At 37.3% G+C, this 23296-nt stretch overlaps 1 protein-coding gene across 3 annotated transcripts in view; it reads right to left on the bottom strand.

Annotated features, from left to right (window-relative positions):
- The window catches only part of SGCD (sarcoglycan delta), a 1105251-nt gene that overhangs the window by 719962 nt on the left and 361993 nt on the right, over positions 1-23296 (bottom strand). Inside the window, exon 1 of one of the 3 annotated variants that reach the window (XM_070792126.1) lies at positions 1132-1677. The exons of the other annotated variants lie outside the window; for them this stretch is intronic. The gene's annotated coding sequence lies outside the window, so the exon portion shown is untranslated. Of the gene's footprint in view, positions 1-1131; positions 1678-23296 lie in introns of those variants that run through there. 3 annotated transcript variants of the gene reach the window in all.

Below are 23296 nucleotides of genomic sequence, written 5' to 3'. Positions count from 1 at the left end.
CTCATTTCCAATCTTTTCTCCTTCCTTCTTTGGACTCATGATATATTAGCTTGGAGTTGGTGATGGACAGAGACGCCTGGTGTGCTGCAGTCCATGTGGTCACAAAGAGTCGGACACAACTTAGCAATTGAACTGAATGGAGAGCTATCATAACAAAGTACCACAAACTGGGAAACTGACAACAATAGAACTGTTTTCTCTCACAATTCTGGGAACTAGAAGTCTGAAATTAAGTTGTTATCTGGGCCTTGCCTTTTCTCTCAATGTCTGGTGTTTCCAGCAATCAGAGTTCCTTGACTCATAGACACACCACTTCAAGCTCAGCCTTAGTAATCAAATGGCATTCCCCCTGGCATTCTGTGTCCATTCACCTCTTCCTATAAGTCCACCATTCATATTGCATTAGGACCCACCTCATCTTAACTTGATTACACCTGCAAAAACCACATTTATAAATACGGTCACATTCTTTGAAACTGATCGTTAGGATTTATTTCAACATTCTTCCCAATATGCGGAGGAACACAACTCAACCTACAGTATTGTGCATATATGACTCAGTACTCCTAATCCATAGAAAGCTCCTTGAAAGGAGGTTCTTCAGCTAATTGCTATTTTCCTTTCCCTATGCATCCTCCCCAAACCTTCGACCCAATCTCAGCACAGGACCTAGTGCATATTATAGTTGAATGGATGAAAAACTAAAGACACAACGTGTAAGGTGACTAAGCACTGGTTACATTAACTAGTAATTAAATGCTAAAATGTGTGATGTGGTCTATTCAGTTGTGGGGAATTGGGAAGTCAGAAAAAGAGGTCTATGAGGGATGGAGTGCTTAATACAGGTTTCTTGGAGGCAGAGTGGCTTCTTAATGAATGGACAGGATTTGGAGAAAGAAAGAAAAGAGAGTATAACTTTTCACGTAGGGAAACGGTATGAACAAAAGATTGTGGGAATGAGATTTTTTTTTTTTTCTGTGTATGTAGAACCAGAGCCCTAGCCAGCAGATCTGGAATGAAAGATGGACACTGGACAGAAAAGAGAAACAATCTACTGCTTGTCTTATTTTTAGCTCACTGATCATTGTTTGACTTTTCCTCTATTTCCGCTGCTTATTTATTATTTCTTACCTTGCTTCTAAATTCCATTTCTGAGAGAAGATAATTGAATTGGCAGCCTTATATGCCTATGGAACCCTGGACTTCATTCTCCTGACAGTAATCATCTTCCTGTGCTGGAGGGCAAATGAGAAAGTGAGCATAAGGACCAGGTCTAGTTAAGTTACTGTAGTATCTCCAATGCCTGCCATAGAAACAGGCTCAATACATGTCTGTTGAATGAATGGCAAGATAACTATAAGAATGTCTGCATGTATCTATATACATGCAGGTGTGTGTGTGTACCTGTGTATTTATATTTATCAGTGGTTATCCCATTCCATTAATCTATAGTTTCCTGATCACTGGAAAAGAACGATTCGATTGTTGCCTTGGGTTCCAAGGCAGTGGTCATTGCTTATTTGACTCCATACTTTGTTGCTTAATCCCCAAACTTGTTTATATTATTAGTCCATTAGATAGGACTTGCATTTATTTCTGTTTTATAATCAGTTGAATACAGCTTTGTTTGACCAATATTAAATAAATCAAACAATACTAATGAAGAATCTGCTTGTATTCAAATTCAAATCAGACAATGAGGTTGAAAATGGTGACCTTAATAAATTAATTCTTAAATTGTGGTGTGAAAAGATCAGAAAAGCCTAAAAGCTAAATGCAAAATGTATAATTTTTTTTTCAAACTTTCCCCCTGAATTTCCTCCAGCATTCACACTGATAGTGCATTAAACAAGCAGTCTACATGGTTTGTGATTTTTGTGCTGAGTCGTATGTCCTCCTAACGGGTAGCATTAACAATGATGATTTTTCTCTGACAAGGAACAGTAGGTTTGGGACAGCATCATGCTTTATTCTCTTCCTTGGGAAGGAGGATTATTAAATTTTTATCTAGTGATTCAGATGAAATATTAAATCTCTTTCAAGGAAAAAAAATTCTTCCTAACTTTCTCATATCTCATAATATGTGATACACACATTTTAATGACTTATCTAGTATCACTGCCTTCTTAAGAAAATAAAAATGATATTCTGATTGTAGAGCTCACCATCATTATCATCATAGCAATTGTTTGTTGAAGAATTCCTATATATTAGGCAGAATTGTCCATACTAATTAAGACAGAGCATTAAGTTTTTTAATTTAACCATTGTGATAATGCTATGAGCTAAAAAGTGTGATAACTATTATTTTATACAGGAAAAAAAACAGATATGAGAAGATAAAGAACTTGTCTTAGGTCATATAGCTAGTAATTCAAGGAGTCAGATTTTAATTCAGATATCAATGACTAGAGAACATATGTGCTATTTGCTACATTATCTTATACTCATTTTTTTAACAGAAAAAAATGTTAAGCTATAAGAAAATCAACTGATTTAATTTAAAAAAATTATAAACCACTGTTCAGGGGCTATTTCTGGGCTGAATGCACATTCAACCCCAATCACAGCTATCAACAATCATTTAACCTAGAAATTCCATAACATTCAGAGGAAATTGAAATAAAAATTACTTGTCATTGTGGTCCCCAAGTTTTTTTACAAGTAGATAGTCAGCTGTACAACTTTTTTTTAACCAAATCTTGCATCTTGACTGATGTATTATACAAAAAAAAATAGCAGTCTTAGCTTTATTTGCTCATTCATTTATTCATTTTAAGCATACTTACTAAGCATACCGAGTACCTCTCATATATGAGGCTTTGTGAAGAACATTTAACATTTTAAAATGTAACCCCTCCCATTAAGGGAGAGAATGAAATAATTATCATGATATCTGCTATTCAACTGTCATCATATCCTAGTAAAATTAGAATCAGTATCAGACACATAAAAGTCATGGGACAGGAGCCACGGTCTGATTGGCAGCATTCTATTTCATTTGCTCCCCAGGTGGACAAGTCTTCAGAGAATCTTTCCATTCATTCAAAACTCATTTTTAAAGCCTTTCTTCATACTAAGGTGCTAAAGCTGAAATATATTAAAGCACCTCCCTTTCTAGAAAACTCGGTAACCAACTTGGATTTTAATACTTAATAGAGATAATGTACCAGAAGGAGGGTTTGAAAAAAATCACATGGGAATGAATAAGGTTTGCTTTTGATGGAAAGGGCAAATATGCTTTTCTTAAATTTCAAAAATTACACCACATTTGCTGACCCTGTTTGAAATACCAAAAGGATGTCACCAAAATGCCTTTTTTCATTTGAGAAACTTTATGGGCTGTTTGCTAGTAAATAAAACCAGGTATTCAGGAATTATGGGTTAAGCTAAGGGTCTGCAAACTGTGACCCATGCCTAAATATAGCCTGCCCCTTGATTTTACAAATAAAGTTTTACTGAAACACAGCCAAATCAATTCCATTGCATATTGTCTCGTTCAAGGGCTTTTTCTGGGCTGAGTACAGATTCAACCTCATCTTCAATATTCCCATCATGGCCATCAACAGTCATTTAACCCAGAAATTATATAAGATTCAGAAAAAAAACTGAAGTAAAAATAAGTGTCTTTGTGAAAGACACAAACGGCTAGTAGGGACATCACTAAGTATTAGAAAAATGCAAATCAAAACTACAATGAGGTACTTACTCACACCATCAGAACGGCCAGCATTAAGAAGTCTACAAATGACAAATGCTGGAGAGGATGTGGAGAAAAGGCAACTCTCCTGTACTGCTTGTGGGAATGCAAGGTGGTACAGTCACTATAAAAAATAGTATGGAGATTCTTCAGAAAACTAAAAATAGAACTGCCATATGGTCCAGAAATCCCACTCTTGGGCATATATCTGGATAAAACTATAATCAAAAAGATGCATGCACCCTAATATTCATAGCACTATTCACAATAGCCAAAACATGGAAAAAAACTAAATGTCTATCAACAAATAAATCAATAAAGAAGATGTGGTACATATATACAATGGACTACTACTAAGCCATAAAAAATGAAATAATGCCATTGGCAGCAACATGGATGCAACTAGTGATTATCATACTAAGTAAGTTAGAAAGAGAACAAATACCATACGATGTCACTTATATGTGGAATCTAAAATACGCCACAAATGAACTTATTTATGAAACAGAAACAGAATTACTGACATAAAGAACAGACCTGTAGTTGTCAAGGGGTCGGGGGAGAAGGAAGGACTGGGAGTTTGGGGTTGGCAGATGCAAATGCTTACACTTAGAATGGATAAACAACAGGGTCCTAATGTATAACATTTTGAACTGTATTCAATATCTAGTGATAAACCATAATGGAAAATAATATAAAAAATAATGTATATATGTGCATGACTGAGTCACTTTGCTATACAGCAGAGATTGGCACAACATTTTAAATCAACTGTACTTAATTTTTTAAAATTGAAGGAAAAATATTTGTCTTTGTGGCCAGCCAAAAATAAATAATTTTAAAAGTTTATGATCAAATAAATATTATCTATCTATATTTTCATATTGGTCAGCAGTACAGTACTTTTTGCATGATAGCAGCAGAGCTTTGTCAGGGCAGAAACCATATATCAGGCAAAGTCTAAAGACTGATATTGACATATATTCACTATTGATACTACATATAAAATAAATAATTAATGAGAACCTACTTTATAACACAGGGAACTCTACACAATGCTCTGTGGTGACCTAAATGGGAAGGAAATCCAAAAAAGAGGGCTTACATATGTAAACGTATAGCTAATTCACTTTGCTGTCCAGTAGAATTAACACAATACTGTAAAGCAAGTATACTCCAATAAAAATTAATAAAATCTTTTAAAAAATATTTACTATCTGGCCTTTTAAAAAGGTTGTTAACTGTTGCTCTAAACCATCAGACAAATTCTTCCCAAATAGCCACACTCTGCCTGGACTCTTTAGCAACTGCCCCTTCAGAATAGCTCACCATGGGAACTCCAACAGAATCCATGTGGCTGGAAAAAATTAGGTAATGCTATTCTTGGAATCGGTTACATTTGCGGTTGATATCACTAGGAAGCTAATGATTAAACTCAACTAATTTCATTTAGGTCTTTCTAAGGACAAAGTCCTTCCATAGCTCAGGCTCAAAGAACTCTTTGATATAAAAACAAAGTTTGTATAATCAAAAATGTATAGCTCCACAGAGTGATGTACTTACACTTGTGATCTTTCCTCTGCCATATCTGAGATTGCTCATTCCTTGTTAGTCTGGGAGCTCAGACTAAATAGTGTACCACTTGTCTCCATCAAGCTCCTTGTTTTAGAATTTCACATATGCCTTTCACCCAGAACATGTATCTCAAGTCATTTTAATACACTTGTAAGTGTGATTATTAGATTAATATTTGTTCTAAAAAAATCTACAATATTTATGATAATTGTCACCATGTCAATTTCTTGTTCCTTAACAGATTCCTTGAAAGGACTGATGAAGCTCCAATATTTTGGCCCCCTAATGCTAAGAGACAAGTCACTGGAAAAGACTCTGATGCTGGGGAAGAGTGAAGGCAAAAGGAGAAGAGAGTGGCAGAGGATGAGATGCTAGAATAGCATCACCGACTGAGGAGACATGAGCTTGAGCAAACTCCAGGACATAATGAAGGACAGGGAAGCCTGCCATGCTGCAGTCAATGGGGTTGCAAAGAGTTGGACATGACTTGGCAACTGAACAACAATTACAACAACATACCCTTTCCTTAGGAATTCCTTATATTCCTGAAGAACTTAGTACAGTGTGGGGCACAGAGGAAATCCTCAACAAACATCTTTTGAGTGATATTTATTGTCTATTTAGCAAAAAGTGTTTATTGCTGTTTACCCTGCATAATACTAGGTTGCAAATTTCTTTTGACTCTTCTCAGAGCCCATCAATGGGGAACGCATTTATCAGAAATTCAGTGACTCTTCTTTGATAAACTCAAAGTCCAATCAAGTTTGATTTAACAACAACCAACTCTGCTACTCATTTTACAGAAAATGATGTTACCCAGCAGCTCAAAGAAACTTGGTGGCAGCTGTTATTTCACATGAGTGATAATATTTTCATCTCCTAGTCTTCTAAAATAAAAGGCCAGTAGACTGTAAAAACAGCATGAACCATTCTACTACCAGAAGGCCACTGTTTCCTTGTCACCCAGCAATCACTTCTGCTAGATTCCAACAGTTCACTTTGTCTTTTCTGAATGTGCTCTTTAGAGACACTGAAATACAGCTAGGAATTGCAATGACAAGTAGCATTTTTTTTTTTTTTTTTAGCAATTTCCATGTTAATAAAGGTTTACAAATAGGATCACCACAAGGGAGATGAGAATAAATGATGCTAATAGTAGCAGTGAGAAAGGAAATGTAGAAATTATCTCAGTTTTTATCAAAATATCTCCCATGGAATAGTCATGTGGTAAGTAGTTCCATGAAGGAGGAGTTCTATGATCACGTGAATTTGGGGAAAATCACAAAGAATGGGACCATCTTGAAGATGGGAAAAGTGTGTTACCATGTTCAAAACTTCAAGAAACTTTCTACAGTTACAGAAATGTGACACAATTCAACTCAAGAAGTAGAAATTGCTAGTGCTCATTCACATCTGGGTTTTTTCCCACCTTTCCTAAGCAAAAGAAGAGTCTCAACCCTTTGCCACAGGGTGGAAACCTAAGGCTAGTTCCAATCAATGAAATGTGAGTGTGTGTGTATGACTAGTGTCACTTTCAAGTTGAGGCCAAGAGAGGCTTCTGTGTGGGCTTCCAGATCAGTAATTTCCTACAAGGAAATCATGAGTGCCATGATGTTCCAAAGACAGAGCCGTTTGATGGGAATACATCATGTCACTAAGTCACCCCATGGAAGCTGGCTGCCCCGGGAAGTTCCCCAAGTACCACAGGACTTCAAATGAGCAAGAAAAAAAAAATCCTTTTTAAATTTAAACCACTGACTCTTCAGAATTCATTTGTTACCACAGCATAGCCTACCCTCATTTATCAAATAGTTCTTAAATTGATTTAACTACAGAATTCTTTATTCTCAAAAAAATATATATCACACAGAAAAATTATTACAGGGAAATGCGCTGGGAATCACCATGATATCTAAAATAGTTTTGTTTTGTTTTTTTTTTCTTCCAGGAACCATGGCTAAAAACATTTTGAGCAAATATAGACCAACCTGCAAGAGAGACAGAGGGAGAATTCAAGAGAGGAAGTTCAAAAGTGGAAGAGAGGTATGACAGCAGACAACTGGGTTGAAAATCCCAAAACCAGAGTCCTCCCTACTTCTGCATCCCCTATAAACTTTCTCAGTGTTGTAGACCCAGTGTTTCTTCTTTCAACAATCTATTTAACAAGTATTCATTGTATACATCCCAAGTGTACTGCATGATACGAGACACAATTTTGGATTGAAACTTTACCCCTGTCTTCCTTGATTATTCACTCTGGTGGGCTATTTTCTCCAGCAAAGAGGCACTGTCTATCAGTCTCCTGACATTTACCTCAAACTGCTCTGTTTTGATGGTGACTCCACGGTAAAGAACCGACAACATATGAAACAACTGACAAAGAATGTTTCCAAAATTTACAAGCAGCTCATGCAAGTCAATACCAGAAAAAGCAATCAACCCAATCAAAAAGCGGGCAAAAGACCTAAACAGACATTTCTCAAAGAAGACATACACATGGCTAGTGTGTCTGTGTGTGTCTGTGTTTGTTGTTCAGGCATGTCTGACTCTTTGAGACAACATGGACTGTACTTGCCAGGTTCCTCTGTCCATGGAATTCTCCAGGCAAGAATACTGGCGTGGGTTGCCATTCCCTTCCCCAGGGGATCTTCCCAACCCAGGAATTAAACCCAGGCAATAAACACATGAAATGATGCTCCACATCACTCATTTTTAGAGAAATGCAAATCAAAATCACAATGAGGTATCATCTCACACCAGTCAGAATAGTCATTGTCAAAAAGTCCATAAGCAATAAATGCCAGAGAAGATGTGGAGAAAAGGGAACCCTCTTACACTGTTGGTGGGTACAGCCACTATGGAGAACTGTACAATGGAGAACTCTACTATGTGGAGATTCCTTAAAAAACTGGGAATAGAACTGCAGTACGACCCAGAAATCCCACTGCTGGTCATATGCCCTAAGGAAACCAGATATGAAAGACCCACATGTACCCTAGTGTTCACTGACCGACTGAGCAAGCCTGTATGCATGCATGCACACACCCATGCCCTATCTTGAGAGCCATCCATTCACTTCTACTGAGCAAAGGCTGGAAACATCATGGCCTCCTACACCTCCCAGTACTTAGGCTGCTATGTCTGGAACCCCAGAAAGCCTGGCAGTGGCTTTGACTATCACTGTGGAAGCCAATGACTGCGGCATCAAACCACAGGGGAACTAGATCCATGTGATCACCTGTCTTTAAGAGGCTTCCTTGTAAGGATGTCAGACACTGTATTCCAACCAGAAATCTAGCTAGACCTTCTCTCTTGCAAAGCTTTAAAGTCAAAAAGATAGCCAGGCAAGCGGTAGCCACAGAGAAACAAATGCACTTCAAGTGGAAGTTGAGATGAAGACAGGAGACATGCATAAGGCAAAGACTCTTGAAGTGTCAAGCTTATCAGATATCTGAGGAGGTACTAAGTCAATAACAAACGGTCATCCTAAATGGTGGTCCAGCTCTCCATGGCTCCCTGCTGTGGCATCACTGAGACAGTTGCCTAAATATTCTCACACATCTTCCAGGTAACCTGAGCCCATCTCAAGCCCTTGGCATTGAAAGGAGCCTCACCAGCACTTATCAAACTCATATTTCAACTTGCTTGAGAATGACAACCAGGTGCTAGTCCTCTTACTAAGTCCTCCACAGTGCTAAAAAAAAAACAAAACAAAACAGTAGACGCACGACATTAGAAATATTTAGGAATATTTACTGATCTATCTAGTCAGTCTCAGCTGCAGAAAGCTTTTAATGAGCTATAAGTGTTTCCGATCTTTTGGAGCTCATATAAACTAAGAATAATCAAATAATAATATAAATAAATAAAATACATGGTATTAATTTTATATAAATGTAAAATCATAATAAAGTTTAAATAATAAACTTTAAAAATATAACTCTAATATTTGACTGGTTGGGTGAGAGGAATATTAAGCACAGTTCTTGAAAACACTGGAACATGTAGAAACATGGAAAGCAAGGCATAAAGAACCATGTGTGGCACATGTAGTCAGAAACTTCCTTCTTAAATAACTGCCATTTAGTATGCCAGGCAGCAAAGGCAATGGCAACCCACTCCAGTACTCTTGCCTGGAAAATCCCATGGACGGAGGAGCCTGGTGGGCTGCAGTCCGTGGGGTCTCTAGGAGTCGGACACAACTGAACGACTTCACTTTCACTTTTCACTTTCATGCATTGGAGAAGGAAATGGCAACCCACTCCAGTGTTCTTGCCTGGAGAATCCCAGGGACGGGGGTGCCTGGTGGGCTGCCGTCTATGGGGTCACAGAGTTGGACACGACTGAAGCGACTTAGCAGCAGCAGCAGCAGTATGCTAGGCACATGAGTGGGGGCCTACATGTGCTTTCTACTTCAGTCCTTCCAAGATTCCCAGGTCAGAGATGTCATCATTTCCAATTCACAAGTGAGGAAATGGAGGCTCAGAAGGTTCACATCATCAAGCCAAAGTATGTGAATCCTAGAGTCATAATTCAAATTCTGTTTTTCCCTAGCTCTTTGAATTCTAATTTTGCACTCTTTACACTGTGCTACACTTAGGGGAAAAAGATGAGCTCTTTTAGCCAAGGAACAAAGAAGCGACAGCTGGGGTAGAAAGCACACTGTTGTACCATATTTTCACTGTGCAATTCCTAGTAATCTGACAGCAGAAGACTGTTTTCCAGAGTGAGTTTCTCATATAGTAGGGGGAAAGTAATCACTATCTGATTCTACCTCTGTCTTTTTATTTTGTCATGACAAGAAAAGGAAGAAAGAAAAAAGGAAAAGGCAAGATAGCACAGAGTTTTATGTTTTAAAACAATTAAAAATATTGACTAGAAGTTAACTTTGTCCCATTTATTTTTTTCAAAAGAAATAAGTTCATGTGTTTATACCACAAAAAATTTCTACCTTAACTCCTGTTCTGAAAACCAGTTTCTACCCATTACTAGGAAAGTATAACAAATGTATGTAAACCTGCTTATTCTATAACTGATATTATAAAATATGTCGTTAACATACTCTAAAAATGTTACAAAAAATTAAAGACTGAGAAATGCTGGAGATAGTATTCTTTAAAGGAAAAATATTTATTATCTTATTTTAGAGGTCACAGTTGGCTATTGGCAATAATTCTGTTGCATGATATTTAAATGTTTTAAGAATAACAATTAATAACCAGGATGTAATTTCACATTTCTACTATCTTAAAAGGTGAGCTTATTTTAGGATTTAATGTCTCTGAGGTATTTTTAGAAGCTGCTGAATACACTGTACAACAACAAAGATAAAATATAACCAGCATTTAATTGGCAATAAAATTCAGTAATTATTCAGCAATAAAAAAGGAAAGAAATCCTGATACATGTTACAACATGGATGAATCTTGAAAATATTCTGCTTTGTGAAATGAGCCAGACACAAAAGTCACATCTATGATTTCATTTATATGAAATGTCTAATACAGGCAAAGTCATAGACATAGGAAGTATATTAGTAGCTTTGAGAGAATGGGGGAGTGAGCAAGTGAAAATGGGGAACGACATGTAATGTGTGATAGGTTACCTTTTGGGATGATGAAAATATTCTGCAATTTGATCAAGATGATATTTCAAAAACAAAGAATTGTAGGCTTAAATTAGTGGATTGTATAGTATGTGAATTACATGTCTGAGTGGTAAAGAATCCACCTGATAAGAGGAGATGTGAGTTCGACCCTGGGTCAGCAAGATCCCCTGGAGAAGGAAATGACAATCCACTCCAATATTCTTGCCTGGGAAATCCATGGACAGAGAAGACTGGCAGGCTTACAATTCATGGGGTTGCAAAAGAGTTGGACATGACTTGGCAACTAAACAGCAATAATGATGCTATTATAAGGGCTTTCCAGGTGGTGCAGTGGTAAAGAATCCACCTGCCAATGCAGGAGATCCAAGAGATGTGGATCATGATCCCTGGGTGGGGAAGACCCCGGGGGTAGGAAATGGCAACCCACTCCAGTATTCCTGAAAATCCCATGGACAGAGGAGCCTGGTGGGCTTCAATCCCTGAGGTCACAAAAGAGTCTGACACAACGGAGCATAGCACAGTACAAAGTTATACCATATATTAACACATATATAAGGAATCTAGATAAATAGCACAGATGAACCTACTTGCAGGGCATGAATAGAGATGCAGACGTAGAGAATAGACTTGTCAACATAGAAGGGGAGGGAGAGGGCGTGACCAATTAAGATATTAGCACTGACATATACACATTACCTCGTGCAAAACAGACAGCTAGCGGGAAACTGCTGTATAGTATAGGGAACTCACTGCCCCACAGCTCTATGACAAACTAGAGGGGTGAGATGCAGGCATGGGGGATGCGAGAGAGGCTCAAGAGGGAGGGTACAGATGTATACTTATAGCTGATTCACACTGTTATACAGTAGAAACCAACACAACACTGTAAAGTAATTCTCCTCCAACTAACAATAAATTTTTTTAAAAACAATTACCCACAGTGCCCAATGGCAGCCTCTCCCTGAACTGCTTTTCTCATCCCTGGTGCTGAGATCACACTCCTTCCTCTGGCTCACGAGGATCTCATCCATGCCAGGCTATTCCTGCCACTCCCACCACTCAGCCGGCATCCTTCTACCTCAGTTGCTACCTCTAACCTACCACCTGACCCACCCCGGGGTCAGCACTCCTTGGACATCTGCTGCTCTCATGTGACCACAGGAAGCTTTCCCTGATTCTCCAGAAGCATCCCTGTAAAGAGCACTCATGATCACTCTGTGTACACACATGGTTATCCTAGCTTTATTACTGTTTGAGGTGTTTCTACTCTTGCTGGTTCCTCCAGAAGGCAGCACAATACTGGCATGGAATGCATGCTCAGTGAAAATTTCAGAAACGAATGACTTTTTAGTTAAACTTAAAAAAAAAAAAAAGGTTTTACTCTCTCCTTGTTTTCCCATCAAAGAAATAAAGTTAGAATTTTCCTTAAAAACTTGCAAATAAACTGTTCATTCATGGATGTACTAATGGATCTATGGGTATTAACTAAGCAGATCTTTGCTTTTCTTTTCCACTAATTTCTTTCAGAAGATAGTTATCCTCAAGGAAAGTAACCAACAGAACTGCTAAGACAATGTGTGGTTCAAGGAAGAAACATCCCTTCTTTACATGACCAATGTTTCATTTATTTTCTGTGAAAGTTTCCCCTTGGTTTGTTTCAGGCATCATCACTCAGCAAATATCTCCAGAGAGCCAGATGGGTGCAAAGGAGAGCACAGCAGTTAGGAAGTTCAAATCCAGCCTCATAAACTGAGTTCAAATATAACTGTCTGCTTTTGCAAGCTACTTGACCTCTTTAAGCATCAGTTTTCTCATGTATATGGTGGTGGTGGTATAGTCACTGTCTTGTCCGACTCTCTGTGACCCCATGGACTGTAGCCCACCAGGCTTCTCTGTCTATGGTATTCTCCAGGCAAGAATATTAGAGTGGCTTGCCATTTCCTACTCCAAGGCCCATGTATATGATGAAACTGCTGCTGCTAAGTCGCTTCAGTCATGTCCGACTCTGTGCAGCTCCATAGATGGCAGCCCACCAGGGCCCACCATCCCTGGGATTCTCCAGGCAAGAACACTGGAGTGGGTTGCCATTTCCTCCTCCAATGCATGAAAGTGAAAAGTGAAAGTGAAGTCGCTCAGTCGTGTCCGATTCTTAGCGACCCCATGGACTGCAGTCTACCAGGCTCCTCTGTCCATGGGGTTTTCCAGGCAAGAGTACTGGAGTGGGGTGCCATTGCCTTCTCCAATGATGAAACTAGTATATGCAATTCCATGGAGTTGTTCTGATGACTAAATGAAATGCATCTACTGTACAGGATGGATAAACAAGGTCCTATCACATAGCACAAGGAACTATCTGTGATACTCTGCAATAAATCATAATGGAAAAGAACATGAAAAAGAATATGTATATACATATATTTGTGTTTATATATGTATATAAAAAACTGACTCATTTTGCTATATAGCACAAATTAAACACAATGGTTTAAATCAATAAATTTTAAAAAGAAAATGAGACACATCTATAAAGCAGTTAGCATAGAGACCGATGGATACATACTAATGATGATAATGACAATGACTCCTTTACTATCAAGAAACCTGCAGGCCTTTAGGGGAGGGGATGGCAATAAAGAGACACCATTAAAATAATTGTCATTCAAGATAAAAAACAATCTCCTTGCCAGGATAAATTCTACTAATAATCTCTGCATAAGTTCTCCAATATAAATATTTAAGAGCATTTTCCACAACAAGCAGAATTGTTTATAATGGACTTTTAAAAAGCAACAACCAAAACCAACTAAAATATCCATTAATGTAGATTCACTTTAATTAAATTATGCTGTGCCCATAAGATATGATAGAACATGGTTGTTAAAAATACGAAGAAAGCTGTTTAAAAACTGAGAAACTGCAACCCTTTTCTTAGCTCTCTCGACTTCTTCTAATGCTTCTATTTCACCTTTAATTAAGAAGAAAGAAGCAATGGCACTTCTCATTTATCTTCAAAATCATTCAACAAAGACATTTATATTAAAAATGAAGAGGAGGTATACATGCTCAGTACTTAAAGATACCTCAGATATATTAAATGAAAAAAGGAAAGAATAAAATAATAGGTGCAACATAAACCCTCTTGTGTATATGAAAATATATAAAAACAAGCACACAAGTAGGTCACATCTAGTGGGAAGAATCAAGAACTATTTTACAGTGGATTTGGGCAACTGGATATGGCAAACTTGAGAAGGGACTTCCAGGCTGAGCAAAGTGTGGGCATGAGGACTTGGAGGTAGACAGCATAGGGAAAGAGAGGGGAAGGTGTGCAGATTCCAGAGGCAAACAATCAGGGAAGGTGCACAGGTAACATGATTTGAGTTTTGAGGCAAGCATTAGGTTGAATGTGTAGGACTTTCAGTAACAGATGGGGACATCTAGACTTTGTCTAGTAGGCAGCAGTAAAATGCAGAAGACTTGTAAAGAGAGAATAACATGATCAGAGTTGCATTCAGGCTGCCCACATGAAGGGGTATGTAGGCAAGAGTGGAGGGAACAAGGAATGAAGTAATGCGTTAGGATGCAACTACAAGTTGCCCAGTTTCTCCCTCAGCATGTTACAACTGCTGTGTTGATAAACCTTCAGTTTGACTTCCTAATATAATGCATGTTACTGCTTACATATGAAATATATACCACACTGAACGGAGTCAGTGATTCCTTTAGAAAATTCCTGATGGATGTTCCACACAACCTAAAATTACTGATCTCTATTCAATAATCAATTCTCAGCAGATATCATTTTTCAAAGAAATGTTATATTGCCAGTTAAATGAAAGGAAGTGAGATCATTAAAACTGTTCCCTAAGTAATGCATTTTAAATGAAAAGCTCTTTTTAGTCTTTGGGGGAAAAAATCAAAAGTTAAACTGAAACATTCAGGGAAAGCTCAAATTAATATGTCAATTCTGTCAACATTCATATTTCTGAGTCCAAACCTAGAAGTAACAGAGCATATGGTGATTTACTGCTCCCTAGCTATAATTTTAACTGTTTGTTGAAATCGCTACAGAAATGTCATGACAGAAGTTTTCATCACTATTTCAGTGTAAAATATACAAATCTTATAATTTCTCTGTTTTGTTTTGGAGATCAATTTATTACACTAGGAACCATCAGTGATTTTCATTAAATATGTTCAATGAGGTTGAACTGGAAAAATAATGACGGGTCAATATGCACCAATTTTGTCCTCACAGTGACAAATGTAATGTCTCTCTGTGGACATTATGTATTTCCCTGTCTGGCAGACATTTTTCATAAAAAAGACAATGAACCTTTGAATTATAGGTAAATGAAATTACTTGGTTAAAACTCAATAAAACTCTTAAGAAAGATTATGCAGCATCAACTGCTGAGATTTACATTTCCTATTTATCTGTTGCCAATGAGGAACTGCCATCAGTGCTTTGGTGAGAAAAAAAAGTATATGCGTATGAATGCTGAACCAGGTCCATAGCGAATTTAACAGAATCACACATACTCTATCCTTTTGTGGTTAAAGACTTTTAAAATCTCTGACTCCTAGAACTTAGCTTTATGCTCTATACCACTAGGTGAATAGGAGATATTCATTGGATGGACGGAGAGACAGAGTTTGCAGAGATAGAAGATGTAGAAATGGATAGTGGATTGAAGACTGAGTACCATTTCACACTATGGTCTTCATTCCATTAAGAAAAATTTATAAATATACACATACAGAAACATATAAAAATATGACATGCTTAAAAAATAAGCATGTGTTTACTATCTGTTAAACTCATAAGATACTTGTGTCTAACATTTATCTATCTATTCATCCATCCATTATCTATCTTTAAAGATGCACATTAAAACACCTCAGATAGTTTCTAAATTTCCTTTAAAAAGGTTGAGCTAGGCATGATCTAAAAAGGTTGAGCTAGGCATGATCTAAAAATGTTAATTATGAAGTATAGGAATAAATTAAAATTTTATTTTAATGATGGAGTAATATAGGCATTTCCAAGAAAGTCACGGATAAGATGAAACTTTCCACTGTCATAACCAGCATCTTAAGTTGCAACATGAACATTAAGATAGGAAATTATGATTATTTTTTGTTTTATTCTATATAATAAATGCTATATAATTATATTATGACTAATGCAACAAATCAAGAAAAGATACAGAGGGCATAAAAATAAGAAAAACAATGTAGATGCATTCAGTTTTTAACACGTTACTCAAATAAAGACAATGTGAAAAGTTAGATGGTTCCCGGTAAGTATAAAAATAGTTTTCATATATATCAAAAATAACCAACAAGAAAAATTGAGAAAGTATTCTAATTATAACAAAAATAAAAAGCACAAAATCTTTGTTGAGGTCTTCAAAAGAACTAGGTAGGAACATTATGGAAAAAATTACAAAAAATGAATAAGTATAAAAAATGAAACTATAAAAATTATGGAAGAAAACATGGATGATTTTCCTCTATAACCTAGGTATAGAGAATGACTTCCTATTCCTGAGTCAAACTGCAGTTGCAGTTAAAAAAAAAAAAAAAAGATTGGTGCATTTGAGTACATAAAAATAATAAAATTTTAATGTGTGAATTATATTTTAACACAGAAAACAAAGCCTTTGCATGGAAAACAACACTACATACAATGTCAAAACACATAAAATTAAGAGAAGATATTTGCAATAATATCTGTAATATTTTTTAACATTTTTAAATTTTTAAATTCTGGAAATAAAAACACAAAAACATAATGGAAAAGAAGGCTAAAGATACTTCATAAAAAGTTTTCAGCATGGTTTTTAAATATATGAAAAGATGTTCATTTTCATATTCAGTAAGAGACACCATAAAGGACAGAAATGTTATGGACCTAAGAGAAGCAGAAGATATTAAGAAGAGGTGGAAAGAATACTCAGAAGAACTATACAAAAAAGATCTTCATGACCCAGATAATCATGATGATGTGATCACTCACCTAGAGCCAGACATCCTGGAATGTGAAGTCAAGTGGGCCTTAGAAAGCATCACTAGGAACAAAGCTAGTGGAGGTGATGGAATTCCAGTTGAGCTATTCCAAATCCTGAAACATGATGCTGTGAAAGTGCTGCATTCAATATGTCAGCAAATTTGGAAAACTCAGCAGTGCCCACAGGACTGGAAAAGGTCAGTTTTCATTACAATGGCTAAAAATGGCAATGCCAAAGAATGCTCAAACTACGGCACAATTGCACTCATCTCACACGCTAGCAAAGTAATGCTCAAAATTCTCCAAGACAGGCTTCAACAGTACATAAATTGTGAACTTACAGACATTCAAGCTGGATTTAGCAAAGGGAGAAGAACCAGAGATCAAATTGCCAACATATGTAGGATCATTAGAAAAGCAAGAGAGTTCCAGAAAAACATCTACTTCTGCTTTATTGACTATGCCAAATCCTTTGACTGTGTGGATCAAAACAAACTGTAGAATATTCTTAAAGAAATGGGAATACCAGACCACCTGACCTGTCTCTTGAGAAACCTATATGCAGGTCAGGAAGCAACAGTTAGAACCAGACATGGAACAACAGACTGGTTCCAAGTAGGAAAAGGAGTACATCAAGGCTGTATATTGTCACTGTGCTTATTTAACTTATATGCAGAGGGGTGAAAAACACTGGGCAGGATGAAGTACAAGCTGGAATCAAGACTGCCGGGAGAAATATCAATAACCTCAGATATGCAGATGACACCACCCTTATGGCAGAAAGTGAAGAAGAACTAAAGAGCCTCTTGATGAAAGTGAAAGAGGAGAGTGAAAAACTTGACTTAAGGCTCAACATTCAGAAAACTAAGATCATAGCATCTGGTCCTATCACTTTGTGGCAAATAGATGGAGAAACAGTAGAAACAATGGTAGATTTTATTTTGGGGGGCCCCAAAATCACTGCAGATGGTGACTACAGCCATGAAATAAAAAGACACTTATTCTTTGGAATAAAAGTTATGACCAACCTAGACAGCACATTAAAAAGCAGAAACATTACTTTGTCAACAAAGGTCTGTCTAGTCAAGGCTATGGTTTTCCCTGTGGTCACGTATGGATGTGAGAGTTGGACTATAAAGAAAGCTGAGTGCCGAAGAATTGATGCTTTGGAACTGTGGTGTTGGAGAAGAGTCTTGAGAGTCCCTTGGACTGCAAGGAGATCCACCCAGTCCATTCTAAAGGAGATCAGTCCTGGGTGTTCATTGGAAGGACTGATGTTGAAGCTGAAACTCCAATACTTTGGCCACCTGATGCGAAGAGCTGACTCATTTGAAAAGATCCTGATGCTGGGAAAGATTGAGGGCAGGAGGAGAAGGGGATGACAGAGGATGAGATGGTTGGATGGCATCACCAACTCAATGGACATGTGTTTGAGTCAACTCCGGGAGTTGGACAGTGAGGCTTGGGGTGCTGCAGTCCATGGGGTCACAAAGAGTCAAACACGACAGTGACCGAACGTAATTGAAGAGCAACCATACGATTGGCAAAAATTCAAAGCCTGACTATATAGTTTATTGGTAAGGCCATGGGAAAACAGTCACTCATATATTGATGGGTGAAATTCAAAAAAATCTCCCCAGTGGAGGAGAATATGCACATGTATTATAAACTTCATATGCTTTTATTATTTGAATCAGCAATCACATAAATGAGAACATACCTGAACATACAACTCCAACAGTACACAAATATATATAGGTGCACAATGTCATGCATTACAGTACTCTGTGAAACTGCAAATACTGGTAACTATCTTAAGTGTCCAAATGCAGGCCATTAGTCGAAACAACTATGGAACATACAAATTGGGGAACCCAGCATCCATAAGGAAGACTAAGGGAGATCTCTATGAACAGCATGGAAAGTGATTTTCAAGATACATTTCAGTAAAGAGAGCAAAATAAAAGAGATTAAAAATAACATGCTACCTTTTCCTAAGAAACAAAGGAAAATGAGAAAACATATGCAAATCTGCTTATTTTGCATAAAGAAATACAGAAAGAGTAGATCAGAAATCACTCAAGGGCTTAGGAGGGGATATGGGTTTTAAGGGTTACAGTGAACCTTTTTTGATAGAGTCTTGACTTTTAGAATCATGCTAATATTCTATGCATGCAAAAACAAAATTAAATCAGCAAGGAAAAAGGATAAAACCTAAAACTAAATACAAACAGAAGTAAATGAACTTAACTACATTTTAAGTGAATAACAAAAATATTGAAGGGAACAAAGAAAACAAATCCAGGGAACTGTGAAACACAGTACCTTGACATATATTGACTTTGACAAAAACTTCAGACTTGAGGGGGGAAAAAAAGAACAGCAACAAAATCTTGAGCTCTTTATGGGAGGTCTGTTTTTCAGAGGGCTAAGGGTTTGAAAATATTTTATGTGTACAGTATGCAAAGTAAATGTATTGATGTTGGGATCAAGGTCTCAGTATGAAGGGACATTAATATATGTGTACAAACATGTTGTAAGTTCTCTGCATTGTTTCAAAAATTAGGTTATTGTACCAGAAGATATCAGTGAACTGTCAAAGTAAGAAATGTTTGGTACTGAATTATTTTTGAAATATATATATACACATACATGCACACATATATTTCCTTTATCCATCTGCTAAACAGACTTACAGCAATACTGCTTCAGCAGTAATGAGTCTCTCAGATACCAGGTTCTGGCTACCCATTTCCCACTAAGTAAACCAGGGCTCTTTGAAGAAATGTTTGTCTCTAGAGTTGAAACATCTTTGATGAGAAAATAATCCCACTACTTGGCATAAACCCAGAGAAAACCATAATTCAAAAACATACATGCACCCCAATGTTCAAAGCAGCACTATTTACAACAGCCAGGATATGGAAGGAAACTATATGTCCATCAACAGAAAATGGATAAATAAAATGGGGTACATATATAAAATGGAATATTATTCAGGCATTAAAGGTACAAAATTGGGTCATCTGTAGAGATGTGGATGGACCTAGACAGTGTCATACAGAGTGAAGTCAGAAAGAGAAAAATATTGTATATGTACATATTTATGTGGAATCTAGAAAAATTGCATAGATGATCTTATTTGCAAAGTAGAAAGAATCAGATGTAGATAACAAATGCATGGATATCAAGGGGTGGCGTGGAAGGAAAAAGGAGATTGGGATTGACACATATACACAATTGATACTACATATAAAGTAGACACTGGAGAAGGGAATGGCAAGCAACTTTGGTATTCTGGCCTTGAGAAACCCATGGACAATATGAAAAGGCGAAAAAATAAGACACTGAAAAATGAACTTCCCTGATCAGTAGGTGCCCAATATGCTACTGGAGAAGAATCAAGAAACAGATCCAGAAAGAATAAAGAGTCTGACCAAAGTGAAAACAAAGCCCAGTTTTGGATGTAACTGGTGATGGAAGTAAAGTCCAATGCTGTAAAGAACAATACTGCATAGGAACTTAGAATGATAGGTTCAAGAATCAAGGTAAATTCAGTTCAGTTGCTCAGTCATGTCTGACTCTTTGTGACCCCCATGGACTTCAGCAAGTCAGGTTTCCCTATCACCAACTCCCAGAGATTACTCAAACTCAGGTCCATCTAGTTGGTGAACCATCTCATCCTCTGCCGTTCCCTTCTCCTCCTGCCTTCAATCTTTTCCAGCATCAGGGTCTTTTCCAATGAGTAAGTTCTCATATCAGGTGGCCAAAGTATTGGATGATCCTACAGATGTTGACAATTTGATCTCTCATTGCTCTGCTCTGCCTTTTCTAAATTCATCTTGAAAATTTGGAAGTTCACAGTTTATGTACTGTTGAAGCCTGGCTTGGGTAATTTTGAGCATTACTTTGCTAGCATGTAAGATGAGTGCAATTGTGCAGTAATTTGACATTCTTTGCCATTGCGTTTCTTTGGGATTGGAATGAAAACTGACCTTTTCCAGTCCTGTGGCCACTGCTGAGTTACCCAAATTTGCTGGATTATTAAGTGTAGCACTTTCACAGCACCATCTTTTAGGATTTGTCATAGCTCAGCTGGGATTCCATCACCTACACTAGCTTTGTCTTAGTGATGCTTCCTAAGGCCCACTTGACTTTCCATTCCAGGACGTCTGGCTCTAGGTGGGTGATCACACCATCATGGTATCTGGTCATGAAGATCTTTTTTGTATAGTTTTTCTGTATATTCTTGCCAACTCTTCTTAATATCTTCTGTTTCTGTTAGATCCATACCATTTCTGTCCTTTATTGTGCCCATCTTTGCATGAAATCTCCAAGGCAAATTTGAAATGGTCACATAGGAGATGGTAAGAGTGAACATTAACATTTTAGGAATCAGTGAACTGAAATGGAAGGGAATGGTGAAATTTCATTCAGATGACCCTTGTATCTACTATTGTGGGCAAGAATCCCTAAGAAGAAATGGAGTAGCCCTCTTAGTCAACAAAACAATCTGAAATGCACTACTTGGTTACAATCTCAAAATGACAGAATTATCTCTGTTCGTTTCCCAGTCAAACCATTCAATATAACAGTAACCCAAATCTATTCTCCAAGCACTATTGCCAAAGAAGCTGAGGTTGAATGGTTCTATGAAGACCTACAAGACCTTCAAGAACTAACACCAAAAAAAAAAAAAAAAAAGATATCCTTTTCATCATAGAGGACTGGAATGCAAAAGTAGGAAGAGATACCTGGAATAACAGGCAAGCTTGACAAAATGAAGCAGCACAAAAGCTAACAGAGTTTTGCCAAGAGAACACAATGGTCATAGCAAACACCCACTTCCAACAACACAAGAGAAGACTCTACACATGGAAATCATAAGATGGTCAATACTGAAATCAGATTGATTACATTCTTTGCAGCCAAAGATGGAGAACCTCTATACTGCCAGCAAAAACAAGATTGGGATCTGACTGTGGCTCAAATCACGAACTGCTTATTGTCAAATTCAGACTTAAATTGAAAAAAGGGAAAACCACTAGGCCATTCAGGTATGACATAAATCAAGTCCCTTATGATTATACAGTAGAACCAACAAATAAATTAAAGGGATTAGATCTGATAGAGACAGTGCCTGAAGAAATATGGAAGGATATAACATTGAACTTGTGTAACACTGTATAGGAGACGGTGATCAAAACCATCCCCAAGAAAAAGAAATGTAAAAAGGCAAAATGGTTGTCTGAGGAGGCCTTACAAATAGCTGAGAAAAGAAGAGACGCTAAAAGGCAAAGGAGAAAAGGAAAGATATATCCATGTGAAGGAAGAGTTCCCAATAAAAGCAAGGAGAGATAAAGACTTCCTCAGGGATCAAAGCAAAGAAATAGAGGAAAACAATAGGATGGGAAAGACTAGAGATCTCTTCAAGAAAATTAGAGATACCAAAGGAGATTTCATGCAAAGATGGGCACAATAAAGGACAGAAATGGTATGGACCTAACAGAAGCAGAAGATATTAAGAAGAGGTGGCAAGAATACACAGAACTATATTAAAAAAAAGAGTTTAAAGTCCCAGATAACCACAATGGTGCAATCATTCACCTACGGCCAGACATCCTAGAGTGCAAAGTCAAGTGGGCCTTAGGAATCATCACTATGAACAAACATTGTGGAGGTGAAGGACTTCCAGCTGAGCTATTTCAAATCCTAAAAGATGATGCTGTAAAAGTGTTACATTCAATAATCCATCAAATTTCAAAAACTCAGCAGTGGCCTCAGGACTGGAAAAAGATCAGTTTTCATTCCAATCCCAAAGAAAGGTAATGGCAAAGAATGTTCAAACTTCTGCATAATTGCACTCATTTCACATGCTAGCAAAGTAATGCTCAAAATTCTCCAAGTGGGGCTTCAACAGTACGTAAAGTGGAAATTTCCAAATGTTAAAGCTGGATTTAGAAAAGGCATAGGAATCAGAGATCAAATTGCCAACATCTGTTGGATCATCGAAAAAGCAAGAGAGTTCCAAAAAAACAAATCTACTTCTGTTTCATTCACTATGGTTAAGCCTTTGACTGTGTGGACCACAACAAACTGTGGAAAATTCTTCAAGAGATGCGAATACCAGACCACCTGACCTGCATCCTGAGAAACGTGTTTGCAGGTTAAGAAGCTACAGTTAAAACTAAACATAGAACAACAGACTGGTTCCAAATCAGGAAAGGAGTATGTCAAGGCTTTATATTGGCACCCTGCTTATTTAATTCATATGCAGAGTACATCATGTGAAATGCCAGGATGAATGAAGCACGAGCTGGAATCAAGATTGCTAGGAAAAATAGCAATAACCTGAGATATGCAGATGACACCACCCTTACGGTAGAAAGTGAAGAGGAAT

This window comes from Bos indicus, chromosome 7, assembly GCF_029378745.1.
Source record: "Bos indicus isolate NIAB-ARS_2022 breed Sahiwal x Tharparkar chromosome 7, NIAB-ARS_B.indTharparkar_mat_pri_1.0, whole genome shotgun sequence".
NCBI classification, from domain to species: domain Eukaryota; kingdom Metazoa; phylum Chordata; class Mammalia; order Artiodactyla; family Bovidae; genus Bos; species Bos indicus.
The sequence above is the reverse complement of the archived record's forward strand: the minus strand, read 5'-3'. Positions and strand labels throughout refer to the sequence as shown.